The sequence below is a fragment of the Grus americana genome, chromosome 3 (genome assembly GCF_028858705.1).
Source record: "Grus americana isolate bGruAme1 chromosome 3, bGruAme1.mat, whole genome shotgun sequence".
Taxonomy (NCBI): Eukaryota; Metazoa; Chordata; class Aves; order Gruiformes; family Gruidae; genus Grus; species Grus americana.
In genome coordinates, this window is record NC_072854.1 from 17,706,120 (window position 1) to 17,718,973 (window position 12,854).

The following is a 12,854-nucleotide window of genomic DNA, read 5'->3' on the forward strand; positions in this document are numbered from 1 at the left end:
TTATTTGACAAAACACTGGGAAAATGGGATGACGATCTGAAATTAGAGGCTGACTCAGATGACTGGAATTTAATTTGTCAGCGAGTGAAATTAGTAGCAATGAATAGAAGACATAAAATGACTTTATCAAATTTCCTGCACAGATCTTGTTTTACAGAAGAAAGAATGTACAGCACATAAAAACAACTCAAAATATTATAATAAATGTAAAATGATAGCCACTTTTAGCATATGGCAGAAAGAAATGGAAAAAAACCCCAAACCCCATTGCTTTTTAGAAAAGTGCAGATTGTGTCATTCATGTTTAAGCTCTCCCAGTTCCCATGAAGTATGGGGGGAGGCCTGTGTGTATAACCTTCTTGTCCTCTTAGCCATAAAAGCCTTTGAGTACTGCAGATTATTAGGTTGTATGCGTAAATGAGGTACACACTTAACTGATCTCCTGAACTGGGCAGCTTTTTGCTACAAAAGCCAAAGACAAGTTTTATATTATCCCGAACCAGTCTTCAAATAACAGCATCTGTTGTGTGGCAACTTTTGTTTTTCATTAGGAGTAAAGCATTCTGCTTGACAAAAGAAAAAGGAACCTTTCAGTCTTGCAAGGACCTCAGAAAGGTTCTTCTCAAAAAGGAGAAATCACAAGATGAGGCCAAAGCATTTAAAAGGCTTTGACAAGTTCTCTTTCAAGGTTTAGGGGGCTTGTAAATACTTGTGAAATTCATAGACTCTATCTTCTGTCTGTGACAATATAAATTGTTCTGTGATCCATATCAATAATAGCAACTGAGAGACAGATGATCAGAAATCTAGCAGAAATCTAGCAATTTTTAATTGCTAGTAATCTTTAATTGAGCTAGAATAAATTTAAGGCAACAAATAAGAGCCTGAGAAATTTGTTAAATGCAAAGTGAGCTGGAATGAGTATGATGTCTCCTACTGGGACAACTGAAATGCAAAAGCCATCTAAATGCTAGGAACAAGGGTTGGGCTACGGAAAAATAGAAACCAGCATTCCTTGGCCAGGGAAGTAGATGTAATCGTGAAATGATTGTAGGCTGGAGAAGCATTATTTCTCTGCAAGTATATGCCCCCTAATTCACCTGAAAGATTCTTATCTGTTTTCCCTCCTAAAGTGTGCATATATATCTAGATTACTCATACAGATTATTTTGCTTCCTTTCATGCTTCAAAAACCTATGTTTTGGTATTGTAAGGAGGCTTTTGACTCATGATCGCAAGTTGCTGCAGACACTGTCCCAAAGTAGACCTGCTGGCTGTATCTGGACTGGTGTTCAGGCATGGAGATAGGTGTGATCATCATATTGGAGACACAGACCCAAGCTGAGGATAGTCACTGGCAGGCCTCTGTAATGGAAGGATCTCACGGGGCTCTTATCTGACATCCTCGCAGCACTGGCTGAAGCCTTTCTGCTGCATTGTGTATGGGAGGAAGAAGGAGAAGGTGGTGTGAACTTGTGAACTATGCAATGCCGTAGGTCCAAGGGTTAACCACCCCTCTCCCTGTCTGGCCCCATCTCCAGCACGAGAAGTGTCTCCAGTTCCCTCATACCTGAAATTTTCATGGCCTGGTTTGTATTCTGCTTTGGACGTTAGAAAACCAGCCTGAAACCCAGACTGTGCTCCTCACAAGGGGATCTTTTCAATCTATCCCACAGTGCTGGCTCTATCACCCCTCTGAAGCCAAAGGTTAAGAAGGAAGGAAGGTGCCAGGAATCTGGCTGGCTTTAACGCTCCTTAAAACTACTGGCTGAGTGCTCCTTTACCAGATTCTGTAAGGTGTTAAAGCTGGTGGTCCAGTGAATACACAGGAAATATCTGATGCAAACAGAACCAAGGTTAAGGCACACAGCATGAAATTCTGAGGAGCTGTTCGGGCCTCATGATGTGAGTAGGTACCAAGCCAGGGGCCTTGCAGAGACCTACCCTGCTTCCCTGGTGACTAGGGGAAGGAGCTGGAGAGGGAAAAGGCACATAGGTCCTTTTCATCTTGGTCTTCCTTTTTCCCTTTTGGATATACCTGGAGGGGACAGGGTCTCTTTCTCCTCAAGAGCAAGTACACTGTTGAGAGACCTTGCTTAGGATGAGGAATGATTTCTTCTGTCCAAAGGCTAAAAGCAGTCTTGTTGTTTTAAAGAACAATTTTATTAAATAAAGTAATGGAAAAATAGGCCGTTGATACAAACAGCTTAGACCCTCATCCTGCTGTAGCCACTTCCCTATGACAACTGTGTGTGATACAGTCGGAGCTTCACAGGTTTGCCAGCCTTTTCCCTCTATTTTTTCATGTTTTTAAAGCCATTTCAAGTGTGCATGTGAAGATTCCAAAAATATTAATACAAACGACATTAAAAGATGTTTCTGGTGCTCCTATTTAGACTGTTCTTGGCAGAGGGCTGGGGAGTTCAACTAGAGCTGCCCCGGCTTGCCAAAGCCAGCTGAGCAGCAGGTTCCCCTCCTCCTCCCTCCACCACCAAGAAGGGAAAAAAGTCTGTCGAGCTCTAGATAAACTTCAGAAATGTTAACAGAAAGAAGTGGAGAATGGTCTAGAAGCCAGATGTGGTGGGGAGAGAGAGGAAAAGATCTGGGCAGTTGTGACATGGTAGAGGGGAAGGGATTTATCATGGGATGGTAGGAAGGGCTGCAGAAGGGGATTAAAAACAGGCAAGTGAACATTACTGGAGGCTGATGATATTACAAGGGAAATAGCTGCTTGCTGCTGGCTGTGTAGGAGGCTTGTCAGACTTGGGGAAGTAAAAGCATAGTGCTTACATCAACAGGATTTTTTTTTTTTTTTTTAATGGCATCTGGTCCTGTGTTGCATTTGGGCATGATATTTAGTGACCTACCTACATGTGACACATTTGCTGTAGACAGTGTTGGTTGCTGCAGCTGGCAGGGACAGGAAGGCTTGCCAAGGGGAGCTCTGGAGCATGGGGGCACAGTACTGTCCAAGCCCCGAACAGGTCCAAGCTGGGTACATCAGCGTCAGCACCAGAGGTGTCCCACTGGTGATTTAAGCCATGCGAGTTTCAATGTTCCAGCTTGAACTCTGGCTCTTGGGAGCCACTGTACTGAAAAGAAAATGTGTATTTGATTATGAGTGAAAAGGAGTGCCTTAGCCATCTTCAGCAATTTGAAAAAAAGGATTTGGTTTGGCCTTTTTGTTGCACAGAAAAGTGGAGCACAGGGAAGGAGGGAGGGAAGGAGAATTCCTGCCCTCTCCAGCTCCACAGTAGCAACCCGGGTGCAACCTGGAATTGCTGTGCCCACACAAATGATATGACCTGAGCCTGGGCTTGGCCACATTCAGTGTTGGCCAGCTGCTGAGTTTTTCCCTGCGTAAAGAGCCCTGTGTGGCCACGAGCCATTTCACGAGTGAGGGAAGAGACCTAAGTTGTGCTTTGCTGGCTCAGAGGCAGAGTGGGAGAGCTGAGTGTAACTGGGCTGGGATTTAACTGGCATCTAGCAAAGCCCCATCTGGGATGAAGCCCAGCTATGGCTCCTTGGTTCTCTGTTGCATCCCCATTGTGGGCTGGATCAGCTTTTGCACACCATGGTAGACAGATAGCTGCCAAAGGAGTGTAGCCAGAAGGAGGTGTGAGGTAAGCAGCGCCCTACCACATCCCATCCTCAGCCACAGGAGGCTACGCTGACTGCACAATCTGTGGGGGTCAGCCCAATCTCTGGGCAGTCCTCAGAAGGGACTGGGTGGGCCCCTGTCCCTCAGTACCACAACAGCTAAGCAGGAGCTACATTCAGTCTCTACTGCTCATTAATGCCTTTTGCTCCTTATCCAAAGCCGTGGGGTTTTCAGGCGGCAAGGAGCAGCCAGTTTTTAGAGCTTTTACTGTAACATTTCATCAGGCTGTGACCCACATTTAGGATTGCTCAGATCCCCCACTATTGTTCTTTGGCGCTTGAGTGTTGTTTTTTTGGTAGTGATGCTCTGCTCTTTTCTTTGGATCCCAACTGGCATTTGCCTGGTGGTGGACAGAGCGCAGGAAGTTTTCTGGGTCTGTTTCAGAACATCAGATGTCCTTAAAGGTTTGTCAGGGCTTACAGTCAATGACTTCACAAGAGCATTTCAGACATGCTACAGAATTAATGGGTCAGGTAAATGATGAGTGGATATTTTTTACTGTTGTGGGTCACAGCCCCCCTTCTGTTTCACTAGGCCTCGAGTTTTATTGCATGAAAAGGGACTGGACTGGATAAACCAGCAGTCTTCCCTGAGGACCTAGCATCGCGCAATAATCACACAGAATTGGAGAGAACAGAGAGAATACGAGCAATTGTATCCAATACCTGAGTTATTGGAACATGCCTGCCTGTTCATGTGAGCCAGGAGAGAAAGATTGTTTTTCCTTTCTGAAGAGGGAAAATTGGAGGGAAGCTGTGCCAGAACCTTTCCAGGTTTAGAGAAGTGGAGGAAACACCTGCTACGCCATCAGCATTCTTGTTAACAGTGACTGCATGAGTGACAGAATCTGTCCCTTCCGGAGATGATTCAGACTCAGAAGACTCTTGGTAGTGATGACACGAACGCCTGGTAGCTCCTGAAAGCAGAACTAATGAGCAGTGCCACTCACTTAGCGTATGGTTTGACAACAGATGCACATGTTGGTAATTAAGTATTTGGCTGCATTACATTATTTTATTTTTGGATTTCTCAAACACACACCCATTGCAATATCTAGACACATTTGCATGATTTAAAAGCGTTCAACTTATGTCATAACAAAGGTAGAAAAATCAGCACAGGGAAACTAAACCCCACTTTTCTGAAGGACTCAGTAGCACATAGGCCTTCCTGTGCACCCCAAACCTAGGAAACATAGGCTCTGTATGTCAAAAATATACATAGAGAATAATTCCAAGGACTCCTCCCATGTTGAGCTCAGATATGTCTGTGGTGTCTGACCAAACCAGTACACAAGTCTCAGACAGAGTTTTCTTTTACTGTATGCTTACATCCATCACTGCTGGTGACCCAGCAAAGGCTTGGAATGGCTTTGAACTTCATGAACTCCATAAATACCTGAATGTAGCTATACCTTGCAGCGCTAGCGAGCGGATTCAAATACTTCATCTTAGAAGAGATCTTCTGCAATGTTTTATTTTGTCCTTGCATGCCAGGGATCAATGTACGTCAACATGTTAATGCTGACCTCAGCTACAAGCTGCAAAATATCTACATAATGGTGCTTGCTGGAGCATCTTGCTCCCAAATTTTATACCTTATCTAACTCAGGTCAGATACTTATTAAAACCCTCCCTTGGAGCCCATGCAGCTTTGCTCTGTCTTTCAGCTGTAGATGTGATGGAATTGCTTCTCAGCCCACTCTACCCAGGTTTCTCTGGTGGATTGTTAAGGAGGAATTAGGGTGCATCATAAGGGCATGAGGGAGAAGCATATGATGACTGGGAAAGTCACCTGGTCCAGGAACGGTGCATGACATTATGCTTTTCCCTGGACATTATCTTACAGGATAATCCTTTGCTTTTGCATTGAAGTTAGGAGCTGTGCCAACTATATTGAACTTGAGTTCGTTTTCCGATTCTGAAGGCAGCAGAACTAGTGCAAAGACCTGTCCTCTACCCCGATGTTAGTAATGGTACGCAGCAGACATCCAAGATCTACTGGAATATCTTTGCAAAGCCACCTGTGAGGTTGGTAAACATTTTGAATGTCTGATCTTGTCTTGAAATTCTCAATGTTGTTTTACAATTCTTAGAAATTCCAAGAATTTGTCACCACTGCCTTCCCAAAGTGTAATTGTTCACAGACTGTGCCATCCTTCCATGAAAAGATAAAGTAAAATCCCCCTGGTTTGCTCTCTGTATGTGTAAGCATGGTTCTAGATTTAAAATTGTAAGATGCTGGTGCTATTTTACTGACTGAGAGGTGTCTCTGTGTATCTTCTGTGTTCCTCTTCACTGGCTGGAAAGTCTGCCTGTGTACACCAGAAAATTACTACAGCTTAGACTGAAGTAGGGGTTACCTATGCTTAATGAAAAAAGAATTTAAGTCAGCACTGACACTGAGAAGAACATTTAGAATCTTGAAGGAGAAAGACAGAAATGAGAATACTAAGAAGAAAGATGTGACCAGGCAGCTCCACCTACAAACTGTAACTCTCCAGGGCAATCTCAGGTTTCTGCTACGTACTAGCATACAAAACGGATTACATCCTAACCTCGACTGCAAGTATGAGAGTATTGGAAATCTGTTGCAGGTGTTTGATGGTAAACAGTGTTTATAGCTGCCAGGATGGAAACATTTATGTGTGTGACTGAGTGCAAGTGGAGGGCAGGCCTCAAACTTTCACCCCATTACCTTCACATTTCGGTTTTGCTTTGCTGAGTACAAGTTGCTCTGTGATTTCATCCTGCTAGTGAATTTAAGAAAGCACTGATGATTTTACTTGAGTATGTCCTGTATTAAAATTTGAAATGCTAGAATCACCTGAGAAGTAGTGGGCTAATTTATCACAGGAACAAAAATATACAATGGAGCCTGAATGGAAGAGGATGAGCTCTGACAGGCATGCCTTTACTTTTTCAAGGAAGTATTTTTGCTTGGGTGGGTGGTGCATTAGTTATATATACAACTCATGCTTTTAGCTACAGCAAAATGTGAGAAGACATAATAATAGCTCTTCATGTTAAGGCTTCCTCTTTTCTTTTTTTTCTTCTTTTTTTTTTTCTTCAGTTAGTTTGAGACTTTAGATTATTCTCTTTCTGAGAACTGGGGGAAGTATTTTTAATACCTCTTAGTGTGAGTGGTCACTGGGCTGCCCTTAGCCTAAGATGAAAATAGCAGTAAATTTACTAGGGAGTAGAGCCAGAAGGTTGGACTTCTAGTGCAAGGCTCCTGATTACTGCCTTGTAATGGTTCCCAGTCAGGAAGATAAAGAAAACAAATGTATTCATCCAAAATACAATGCAAATTCACCTTTGGTGACTTAGTGTGTGTAAAATGCTAAATATGCTCTAGTGGTATCTTTTTTCATAGGGGAAAAAAAATGTAGTATTAGTATAGTCAAAAGGGCAATGCGTTTACTAAATTTTTGCTCTACACGCAGTGGCTGACAATTGCCCACAATGAAACTGAGGTGCAAGCAGGACTAACGAACTGCTGGTCTCCTCTGTCAGGGCTGTGTGCAGGCTGGGGTGGGCAGGGAGGGGACAAGAGGTGTTTACCACAGCCCCAACACACCCACTGCCTGTCAGTTTTGTGGGTGGGGTGGATGTTAAGAAAGGGAATGTTAATGAGCTTGTTCAAGCGATCTTGCGCAGCAAACCACTAAAGGAACATCCTGCCTCCTTGGGGTAAAACGTTCTCCCTTGCTTTCCCTTTTGGAAAAATGCAGTTTTGAACTCCCACTTGTGCCAGTCTAGAATGAAAAATACAAGAACATAAAATGGTTGGTCCAGCTCTGTCTTTTGATAATGGTCAACCAGATACCTAGGGAAGGATATACAGAGCAAATGCAGGAATACTTCCTTATAAAGTTCCTTTGTTCCTAAGCCACAGAAGTGTGTGGCTAGTACCTGAATGGATGTCTGTCTTGTGAATTCGTGTAACTGCATCTTGAGACCATGTACTATTCACAATATCCTTTGGCAAGGAGCTCCTCTGTTTAATTACCAGTTTTGTTGAGAAGTACTTCTCCTCGTTTTGGCTCTGTCTCCTGATTTCTGTTTTGTGTCCCTCATTCTCGGTGCGCATTTCTTATTTACCTTTTCTATATCCATTTTTTTGCAAGAATCATACCCCTTAATTTTCTGTTCCAGGAAATGAAACATCTGAACCCCCTGTCATGTGTGCACCTTTGCATGTTCAGTGGAGGCTGTGATATGGGGCTGTTATATTAGCCTATTTGGTATAGGCTTGGGTGGCTCCTTCCTTGCAGAGCAGCCATACAGGCACTTGTCTTCCTCAGCTCCATGGGGAATGGGCAGTCAGGTCGGCTGAGGTGTGTCTGACCTCAGGGAGCAGTGAGGAAGTCATCTTCCTTTGCTTAATGTATGTGAAAGAGGTGCAAGGAAGACAGAGCACAGAGTGGGAACCATGCATCCTGCTCGCTTCAGAATCATGGAATCATAGAACGGTTTGGGTTGGAAGGGACCTCAAAGACCATCTAGTTCCAACCCCCCTGCCATGGGCAGGGACACCCTCCACTAGACCAGGTTGCCCAAAGCCCCATCCAACCTGGCCTTGAACACTTCCAGGGATGGGGCAGCCACAACTTCTCTGGGTAACCTGTGCCAGTGCCTCATCACCCTCACAGTGAAGACTCAACAGGTCTGTAAAATCATCCTATTAATAAAAATAGACTTCTTCTAAATTCTTAGAAGGTACAAGCATTTTAAAAACCTAGAACAGTTTAACCCTAACACAACATAACATAAAAAATCTTGAAGTTGAGTGAGGTAAAACTGATTAGAGTTCAGGACTGGGGGCTGCAAAGCTTCATTCATACAGAGTCCTACGTCCTGTGAGCTGCCCTTGAAGCCCTATGGGGGGCCAAGCAGGTTGAAGAGCAGAGGGTGCAAGCAGGCATTTCCACAGTGCACAGGCTGAGAGCATTTGAAAATCAGAATGCCCAGGTTTCATCTTTTTTTTCCCTTTAAATTGGGAAGATGCTTTAAAAACCAGACATTTCTTCTTTAATTTGTAGCTGTTAATTCATTTTTAAACTACGTGTGCTTCATAAGTGATTATGCTAATGTACTTAAGACTATTTAAACCCTTGCACTGATTAGCCTAACCATTCATTTTAACTACATTGTACAAATAAGATGTTATCTTAAAAATGTGTCTAACAAAACTCCATAATTACAAATATGCTCTTTACTGAATGCAACTATTGGCTTTAGTGAAATCAGCCGCTTACACTTTAGTTTTTAACATTCTCTTTTGCTTTGTATTCATGTACACTATATGGTGGGACTAGGCTGGTGGAACGCATTTAATGGCAAAACTAACCAGTTAAAGTTATATTTCATCCTGTCTCCAGGCAAAAGAATTTGTGGGGTCACAGTCAGCTCATGCATGCAGAGGAGCAAGCAGGCTGTATCCCCTCCAAGGCAGGTGGGGTGCACTGGCTCTCTGCTGCGAATTAGCACAACGCGGCCCTGGCCCTAGTTTCTGCTCTGAGGTCTGCCAGGTGCTACGGGGCTGCAGGCAAATCACTTAGCCCAGCGGGTCTGGTTTTCCCCATCTGTATGGGGTAATGATGCTTAGCTATCTTCGACGTTTACTGATGAGAAGTGCTATCTGAGTCATAGGCGTTGTTATTAAAGGTATCTGGAGTGATGTTCTCTTTGGGCAGCTTCATGCTGAAGGTGGCTGAGGCCATTCTGGGCAGGTTCCCCTGGGACTGTCATGGTGTCAGTGTCGTCATCTAGTGTCATTTCTTGATGAAATGATCCAGGGAGTATAAAAAGTGAAATGAGGATCTGTGCTCCTTCTGCACTGCTCTGAAAGCAGCAAGGGTGTTTTGAGTGATCCACCTAATATAAAAAAACTTGTTGCCAGCTTGCAGAAGGTCTTCTGCCAGCAGAGTCCCAGGACGCGGCTCTGCTGTACGGCAGAGCTCCTGCCTTTTAATTTGGAGAAGGAGCAAACCTGTTCTGCTGTCTGTGGGGCAAAATGACAGAGCTCTTTGACGTTTCTGTTGGTATATATTTAAAAATCTGTCTTAAGGTGAATTTAAATTAAGAAGGTTTTTGTTTATGTGTTGCCACATGACCTCGGCACGCCGTGAAGTCAGGAGGGCCGTTCTTTCATGAGGGGGCTGCTGGGCAGAGCGGGACAGTCCCCGCCTGGCCCACCAGCATCTCAGCCACCTCCTTTATGGGCAAAGCCGTGCGTCCCCCCGGCCCCGGAGAACACTGAGGAGGACGAGTGGTAAGGAAGACGGGCCTTCCCCTGGCCATTTCTTTGGGCTGGTTCTTCCTCTGTGGGCCGAGCACTCTCAGCTGCCGACATTAGAAACAGTTAACTGAGCTCTGGGCTTTGTGTGAAAGAACTGCGAAGGTCAGAGTAAAACACAACATACTTATCTCAACTCATCTGAAAATTACCCTCATCAACAGTATTGTTTATGCCTGATAGATAGCCTGAGCACCAATTACGGTTGTAATTTCCTGAGGTGCCATCCGGGGTAGGTGTGCAGGGTGGAGATATGGAGGGAGGGGAGGGAAGGGGCTCTGTGACCGGGGTTGTGGCAGCAGCTCCCCAAGGAGCCGAGCCAGGGCTGCCTGCCCCGCACTGTTAGGATCCCGGCCCAGCTCACCTTGGCATCCTCTATCCTCCTCCTCTCTGCAGCAATCTCAGAATTATATCACAATTTTTTTTTTTTTTTTTTTTTTTTTGAGATCTGGTGCTGATGGTGCTGTGTGGAACAAAAACACCGAGGCGTTTCCTGCTCAAAGATGGCCACTCTCAGAGGCACGGCCCCTCAGGCAGGATACAGAGAGAAGGTTGGCTTGTGTCGTGGTCCTTGTTTCCCTTTGCTATCAGAGTCAAACAGAGGTCATCCTCCCTCCCATCCTCTTCTTCAGGGAAAGCTGTGTATTGGGGAGATTGGCAGAAGATACAAAAGAGAAGGAAATGTGGGAAGATAGTGGCTGGCATAATCATGGAGGGTGGGATGAGAGAAATACAATAATACACACACACACACACAAAAAGGCAGAAATGAACCAAGGGGAAAAGTGAGGATCTTGACAGGGTGATAGACAATGGTGTTTTGATATTTACATCTTTTTCTGTGCCTGAGACAGTAATTTGTTTCTGGGAGGCACTTTGTATCCTGTGTCCTATTTGGGTACATAGGCAGGAAATGTATCTAATCTCCTAAAAATCTGCAACTTGCATTGACTATTTTAAGAACTTTGATAAGCAAAGGAGAACAAATTCATCCCAGGATGCATCAGGGGCATAAAACTATAAGTTCTGCATAGTAGATTCAGATGGTACAAATGGAAAAAAAGAAGTCCGAGATAGATGTATATCTAACACTATAAAACTACAACTGTAATATAAAACTTCAAAAATGTGTCGTGGAAGGAACACAGGGAAGAAGCTATGCTACTTTGCTAAAGTGTGATATTTAGAGACTAGTTTGCCCAAACGGGCAACTGCTTATACACATGCGGCCCTGTCAAGCAGAACCCCTGCACCCGCCCGTTGGGAATAGTGACACCTGTGCACGCGGGTGCTGACTTTTGCATACACAGAAGCTGCTTTTAGGGTGCATGAGTGCAAGCACTCCTCCCTGAACATCTGCAGGTGCGGCTGCATGCAAAGAGACAAAGGGAAGTTGAAAGGAGGCAATAGTATGCGCTCTTCACGGTAAAAAGTCATGAGTCACACTTCAAAATACTGTAAGATTCCATGTTTTCAGGCTTTTCTCTGCAACTAGGAATGCCAAAGTTTCAAGGACAACAGGTAATAACCTCCAGAAAAGAGGACTGTGAGCCCAGCAAAGCACAGGAGCCGACAATGCTGAAACTTTAGCCTCAAATGTCTCAAACCAGCTGCAACTGACCTGCCCACAGCACAGATTCGGTATCACGCTCTGTGTCACTGTTGAAACATACATCAGTGGACCTTCGTGCTGTCCTTGTAAGAACAGAGAGTGAAGCAAAGAGCTGCAAAGCTTGTGGCGACGCAGGTCTCAGAAGAATGGCAGCACCAACACAGGGTTGTCACGCATCAGCACGGCTTCCTTTGTATGCATGTGTGCAAAGTGCAGTCTAAAAATGTGTGTGTGCAGGTTCTGCTTTGAGATAAGACATGTCAAGGTCAAGTTAGATGTGTAAGGGTTAAACAACCATCTCACTACAAAATGGGTAACAGGTGCGTTTTAGCATTTATGCTATGTCACTATTTAGTGCCATAAGAGAGTGGTCAATTTTCTTAAGCAGAGAGATGTCCAGAAAGTATGTTGGATTTTAGGATGGATTATAGAGCAAACTGAAACCAACTAAACCGTAAGCACAAAACCATGCTGCTTTTTCTTCCATGCCACTAATTAGGGGAGTTAAAAATCATACCTACTTTCTTTATCGAAAAATTATACCAAGATTTGCACTTCTATGGATTTCTCTGAAAAAATTCCATGGTCATGGGAGCCACGCCATATTGCAGGAAAACTTATTACTGAAAAGCAAATAGAGACATCTAAAAAAGAAAGATGAGTAAGAAGAGGACCTAGTCTATGATTTAATTGGAATCAATGGGAATTGTGCCATTTGCCTTTGGTGGCAGCAGAATCAAAGCTGAAACATCGGCTGTAGTTTATTTTAGATTGCTGCCTGTCTGAGTTTAGATTTCAGATATCTCTATGGGGTTCCTTTTCTTTTAACTATCTACAATTTATGGCAGCAATATATATTCTAAATATTTTCCTCTACCAGAGGATCAGCTGAGCCTGTAAGGTCTGTGGGGGAGACAAGCCCTTTCCCTTTTTTTTTCCATGAGGGAGGTCTGCAAGGTGTGAGTCTAAAGGGGTGGGTACTGCACCACAGGAGAATCTGCCTTGGGACCAGGCCTCCAAAGCTGTGTGAATGCAAAGGTGAGACATTCAAGCAAGTTGTGCTAGTCAGCACTTCTCAGGTAGAGATATGGGGAGTGGAAGCCAGCTAAGTGGGCTGGAGATGGAGCAGCCTGCGGGGTGAAAGTCTCAGCACGTCATTGGCTGATAACTGAGCTCTATGGGTGAGGAACCAGTGGGGAAGATGGGGTGGAAGAGCCTGATATTGCCAAATCAGTCCTTAATCTCTTGGAAAGTGCTGTATTGTTGTGAAACAGAGCACAG